We start from the raw sequence: 7,250 nt of genomic DNA on the forward strand, positions 1-7,250 counted from the left end.
TGCTTTTTCAGCAATCCAAACAGAGGACATGTATTTACATTAGGACCACTGATGTAAATGGGTATATGTCATATAATTGCTCTGGGACACCATACTCTATAGATTTAGTACATGACTACGTACGTGCTACTGGGTTATTACCAAAAAAGACATTAATCATTGTGACAGACAGAAAACAGCACTATTCTCACACTCTGAACTGAGACATCAAATAGATCCATTGCTAATTAGGATGATGACAGCTAGAAATTATATTTTAAAGACTCTGTTTATTTCTCACTTCTAAAAATTATTCCTCACTGTCCTACCCTATTCCTTCTCACAAATCTGGTAGTAAAACTTTAGGCAGCTGTTCTGTGATTCTGCTGAACAGTTTCTTTTTAACAGACACATAATAATGACAAATGAGAGAGAAGAAAGAGGTCATTAAGCTATTAGAAGCTAAATGCACACTGTTTGAGCACATCCTGCATTGATCTAGTTTTAATTCATTTCTCTAAGCCAGGAATAGAAAACGACACAGAGCAGAAAATTTAAATCATCAATGATGTAATAGTGACCTGTGTGACACCTTGGAAGGGCTTAAGCATACCTTTAGAGTTTCTTAACAAAAAACCCCATTGTCCTATCCTGACATACGAGTTCCTGCTTACATTCTTCACAGCTTTCCAGCTAGATTAAACCTCTCTGCTATGTAACACTGCATGGGCACTGCAGGCTCATGTCTCTGCTGAAATGATGCAGCAATATTTACCTGCATGTGGCTGTGCAGCCAGCAGGAGGATGGGACTGAATACTAAGTTCTATTTTCTTAACTTGTAAGAAATACTCAGCTACACCACCACAGAATTCTTTCTGGTGTTTGTCAAGGGGAAAATGTAAAAAAGGCACTCCGCAAGCATGCTGTGCTTCCGGAGTGATTTGTCATAGGAACTTGACAAACTCTTGTGCAAAGGCACCTAGCAGTGGATTAAATTACTCTAGATGATTTCTTTTTGGCTTGCCAAAAGAGGAATTAACATGAGGAACTTGACACATACGTGCCTGGAAGGAGCAGACATAGAGAAGGATGGAAGAGCTTGCTGGGAGATCTGCAAATCCAAAAAGAGCAGATGTGAGCAAAGCTGCCCTCAAAACCAGATGCTACCAAGAAACAACAAGTGAATCCAGAGAAACAGCTGAGGTGAACCTCTTTCCAGAGATAACTCTTTTTTTCTCTTATTCAGTAGATTATTGAGCTGAGAGGTGGCAAGTATTATTAAAAAAAAAAAAATTATTGGGGGAAATCTGGATTGTGAATTTTTTTGCCGTTTTCTGAAGTTTGAGATTTGTGTGTTTGTCGAGTCATGCTTTGAAAGAGTCTTTTATCAAAAGTGGTTATGGTTGGGGGTTTTTAGACAAAATATTTTGATAACATGCTTTGAATATGTTCCAATAACCATTTCAAAACAAATTGCCACTGACATTTTCAGGAGGTGAAGTGCTGGAAAAGCCCAGCTTTTCCCACAAGTCTTGTTTTGCTCTGGAAGAAACTCATGCTGGAACGAAAACATATTTCTCATCAAACTTCAAAAAGCTCATCTGGTAATTTGGGGAGTTGACTATTATTGGGGATGATGACTCATTCATTAAAAAAACCCCACTCAAACAGAAAGAGTATCCCACAGGGAAAAATATTGCCTGAGTGTCAGAGGTAATTTGCAGCAGTGACTTTCTTACCTTGGTTAAATGTTCATAGGAGGAAGTCTAAGCAGAAAAGTGACCTCTTCAGTCTTTTTGACCAAAGACAGCACCTGTTTAGAAATAAATCGCTTGTTAGCACAGTGTATCTTTTTCTGAGGATAGGTATATTTCTTCATTATTCTCATGTGGAAATTGGCCTTTTGAACCTGCCTACATTTGCAACTTGGTTTTGCTTTCTTTCTGTGACAGTGTAAAAAAGGAGTTTCAATGTAGTTGAAATTATAATTTCATTGATCTTGTTTTTTATAAGTCAATATTGAGTTAACTGCAGGCTGACAAAAAAGACATAACAGAAGAAAAATAATTTCTGCCTTCAGCTAACTTAATATATAATCAATGGTTGTATATAATATATATAGCAGTATTGTGAGAAAGAAAATTCACAATGGAAGTGTTCAAATAGTCAAAACAGCAATGCACAAATTTCTTCATGAAGACACCAAAACCTTTCACAGAGGTTATCTTGGACCCAAGTTTTGAGAAGGGGGCAAATAAGTGAAAATATCCTCCACCAGGACATAATAACAAAGTACATTCAGTTTTTAAAGACCTACAAGAAGAAAAATACAAGAAAACTCTTCATGTTTCTCATAGCAATGAAACAGCTACTTAAATGGAAAAACGAAAACTTTAAAAACAAATGGAGTGTAACTTTGATTAAGGATTTGTTTTTCAAAGCCATTCATCTATGTTATATGACTGGTGAACTTCAGTCCCTGTAGTGCAGCATGCTCAGATTCAAGCTCAGATTTTAGGGAGTACATGATGTTTTGATTGGAAAGTGGATACAAGGAGACTCCTTCAAACAATAACCAAAATAAAGACATTGACATGAGGAATTCGGTTGTGGTTTCACAGGCAGCCTAGACAGTCTAGAAGCTCGCTGACCAAGCCAGGGCTGCTGCTCTTCCCCCCATCAAATTTTCCTGCTGCTGCCCCAGCCTCAACCTTGCTCAGTCTCAGGCTTCCCCACTGCTTCTTCCCTCCATTGCCTGTTCCTTCCACCACCATGACTCCCCAGAAGGCAAAAACCTTCCCAAGACTTCTAATTTCTTTTTTTTTTTCTTTTTTCTACCTTGGGGCCAGTCTAGTAAGTGAAATTAGCTAACAGGGACCTAGCAAGTGCCAGAGGCAGCACAAGGAGAGCACTGGGAGTACACAGCATGGAGGAGGTGCTGGGGAAGGTGCTCCTGCTCCCTAGGCTGACGCAGAGCTCCATCCACTGGAGTCAATAGTGAGGGTCCCACTGACTCCACCAGGTTCTTGACTGATCCCACATTTGGTGGGACTCATATATGAAGCCCATATTCATTGCATATGTGCCACTGCACAGTTATGTAGATAATTGTACATAACAGCCAGGCTCCTCTTTGACAGTACACTGGGTGCTTCCATCAGGGATCAGTGGAGCTTGTACCAAATTTTTCAAGTTACCAAGTAATGACCTATGGAAAGTCACAAACCTCATATTCTCCTCTTTCCTACAATGTTATTTACCTAGAAGACTGATCCTATGAGTCTTTTGGCTCATTCCCTGGTTGCCCACACAGCCAGGTAAGGACTTCAAGATGCAATAGGAGTTTGGTCCCTCTACTTTAGGCCAGAGAAGCCTCTCTGAAACAGAGACCATTCTTCATTTCATGGAGAATTTCAAGCTGCGGAAAGTTAATTACAGACAAGGTAAGAAGGAGCAGTGTGGCACCAGCCAAACCCTGAGCTGCACTGAGGATTTATAAACAGGTCCTGCCCTCAATTAATGCTTTACCATGCAGAAGTTTGCCCAAGTGAAGAAAGAGACTGAGTAATACAATGCTACATGCTGCAGGACTTCATTAGCTTTTTTCACACGGAACTGAGGACCTCATTAAATATGTTAATTTAGAACTAATAGCACATTTGTCATAACGGCTGTTTCTTTCCTGAATGTCTTACATAAAATTCACAAGTTAGATATTGCAGCATGCCAAAAAAAGTGAGAAATGCTTACCCTGCTCTTGAGAAATCTTTCTCTAATTAGGCTGGCCATTTTCTGCCTAGATGCTGAATTGGAAGGATTTTTTTCGTTAGAATAAAAGATGCCAGAAGCACCCATTCTTCTGGGTTTGAAAGTGCTTATTAGCACATCCATTCTAACCACTGATAAGATGTTCCATAGTTATTCATAAAGCTGAGGATACAACAAAATACAAACCTGCTCATTGGTTTAAATAGTCAAGAGGCTGGTGAAGGGGAAACTACCAAAACAGCTATGCATATTAATTACATTTGTAATTACATGGTATTAACCTCAAAGTCAAGGCCTCTTTTCCTCATTTTGCTTTGCGTGGTATTTACACCACCAAGACAGTAACCATCAAATCCAGCTTCCATTCCTTCTTGCTCTTTTAAAGACTTATCAAGGATTTTCTTCTTCTAAGAAAATGCCACCTGTGGCAGCCTCTTCGCCCAAGCCCTCACAGCTTCCTGCACGCAGAGAGGGCAAAGATATGATGAAAAATACATAGCACATGCCTAGCACAAAGCTTCTGTGCAGCCTCAGGTTCTAATCACAGTAGTCAATTCTAATAACAGATTTGTCCAAAGACTTCCAGTATAGTGCTGGTGTTATTATAGAAAGAGGACACACTGCTGTAGATCCCACAACACTTGACAAATATTAACATAAAGTGCACATACACACCCCACAAGCCCCTCTTTGCATATGACTATGAAAAGTCTAGAGGGAATGAAGTGCCTCAGGTGCAGAAAGAGCCTGGCTGAGCCAAGAAAAGAATCCACATGCTAGCTTCCATTTGATTGCTCAATGTCCCAAGCCTCCTTTCTAAAATTCCACTAGCCAGTGCTATCTGAGTAAATCCAGGGGAAAAGCAGCAGGCATGGCTCCCACAGCTGATACAACTTTACAGCTGAATAGGTAAAAGAACCCAACAAAATAAATTATGCTTGCAAACTTTTTTAAAGTGAGTTAAATGCTCTTTGAGAAAGAGAAAGGAGGCACAAACACCCACCATGATGACTGTGGTCAGGAAAAAGAAGCCTGGAGACAAGTCTGCATTCTGCACAGGTGTCCTAACAAACGGCTGGCTTAACACAAAGTGCAAAAGACATTCTTCATGCATGGACTGCAACCCAGAACTGTCTCCCCACGTGTATCCATGTTTTCCCAGCTGAACACCCTAGACACTCAGTACTGAGTCACACACACTTGTAACTCCATCCACTTGCAATGGGATTTATTTTATGTAGCATGACACAGCTTCAGGAGAAGGGTGCCCTAGCACACCCTTTTCCCTGTGGCTACAGCTTAGTTCAGTTTTGAGACACACTGGTTTCCTTTCCGAAAGCAAAATGCTTCTGTGAACACACAGTAAAATGGGCATGCTTAAAAACACCTCCTAGACTGAGGGTCTCAGAGAAAAACAACATGTCTGGATATCATGTGGGACAAGGCATGAGAGAAGCTAAACTGTTCCCTCAGCAGTGCATGGCAGAAGAGCTTCGTGGCCTGAGCTGCAGTCCTGCACCAAGAGCCACGGAGATGCAGAAACCTGAGGTGGAAACCCGAGAAGGCATCATCAGAGTCCCCAACTCTGGCCTCAAGCAATGACATTAGGTTCTGGACCTTTAAAAGCAGTGTTTTGGAACATAAATATACAGATAGGGGGTTTTTATCAAGATATAAATTTTCCTTAGAATGGTTACTTTGTTCTTTTATTATCTGTACATGAACTATGCAGGGCATTTGTTTAGGATCTGTAAAAATCTGTTTCCCATAAGCATTCCCATGGCATTCTGTCTTTATTAACTACAACATTCATTGAGAATGAAAACATTGTACTATCAAACTTTGAGAGAAAACATTGTACTATCAAAAAAGGAATCATTACTACTTTAACTTTATCACACTAGGTGATTACAACTGAGATAATTAGAGGCTAATTCGAGAGGAACTGAAGGGGAAGCATAAGTAGAGGTAGAAGTTAATCGGAATGTGGCTATATTTAAATCAGGAGTGCACAGAGTTTGATTTCTAGCAGATTTTTGCAACTCAAACACAGGCATAAGAAGGAAAAACAACATAGAAAAATCAGGGGGAGAGAGAAGCGGTGAACGTAGCGTGGAAAAGAGCATGTTTGACCTGCTGGGCAGGAGAGACCTTCTGCATGCATGAGTCTCCTGGCTCAAGTGTGCTGCCCTCTCCTCCAAAAAACCAAGTATGAGCTCAGCCCCAGGACAAGCAGTACCTAAGCAACTCCACACAGAGTGTGTTGGAACAGGTTTTGCCCTGCCCTTGGCCGTGAAGATGAGTTGGAGTGAAGCAATAGGGCAGGCAGATCATAATCTTGCTTGTGGGAGAGTTTATTAAAAATAATAATTAAAAATATATTTAAAAAAAAAATAAATAAAAGAAGAAGAAAAAAGGAAAATACAGCTCTGACCTTGATATTAGGGGAAGACAATAACTCCAGAACACAGATGGGGTCATCCAAATGAGAATAATGGCTGTTGGAGGGCAGGCTAGATACCAAAGCTCTTTCCAGAGGACATCACAGGAGGAAGTGGGAGCAACCCTTTTCCAAGCTCCCTCACCAAGTATGTGCAGAGAGCATGCTGCCTTGTGTAGATGCTGAAGCAAACCCTCACCACCACCTCTCCAGGGAGAAAGAGGGAGACATCAGCCCATGCCGTACGCATTAAGCAGTGCTGTTTCCACCATCCTTGGCAGCTCAAGCATCTCCTCTTAGCTCTGTATTAAGGCACACAGGTGTAACTCTTGGCATAACCCACCACAAATATCCAGCTATGGCATCTCCTGTGCCGCCACTAATAATTGTCTGCCCCATCATGAGATACAGTAGGGACTAACCCCTGGAATTCTTGCTTGCTATTGAACAGACCCCTTAGAAACTTTTAATGCTGACCTTTGCAGAGGTGTCCCTCTGCTCCTGCAGGGACTCTCTGAACCTGTGGAGGAGAGGAGGGCTCCGCAGGCACAGACAGCACAGCAGGAAGCACCACAAGTTGAGCTGGGTTTCACAGGGAGCAGGGGATGCAGGACCATTTTTTCTGCCCCACTGTGCATTAGGAAATGTTTAGTAGTGTATTTTTTTTCCACCACAGCCCTCTCAGAAAATTTTCTTAATGGATTGTTTGTTTTGCCAGAATACCATAAAACAGGTCACCGTGTGAAATAAGCCCTCACTAATAAAAACACTGTTATGAGAGGATAATGTAAATTTATGGTAAGGCTTTGGCTTGTGTGGCAGTGCATCTAAGAGAAGAATTAAAATAGAAAAACCAGTGCTTGGTACTCCTGTCAAGTGATTAAGGCACTTATTGACTCCTATTCACTTCCTCAGATAGTATTTTGAAAGGGGTTGAGTCTGTAGGAGCATTGGTGCCTCAGTTAAGGGAGGGTGAACCATGCCTGCTGTCCATCATCCCAGACTCTGCCCTATGAACAGCACTCCCACCTTGTACTGGTATCTTGTATACCATCAGGTGTT

Source organism: Chamaea fasciata, unplaced genomic scaffold, assembly GCF_029207755.1.
Source record: "Chamaea fasciata isolate MVZ Bird 193981 ecotype frontalis unplaced genomic scaffold, bChaFas1.0.hap1 SCAF_6, whole genome shotgun sequence".
Taxonomy (NCBI): Eukaryota; Metazoa; Chordata; class Aves; order Passeriformes; family Sylviidae; genus Chamaea; species Chamaea fasciata.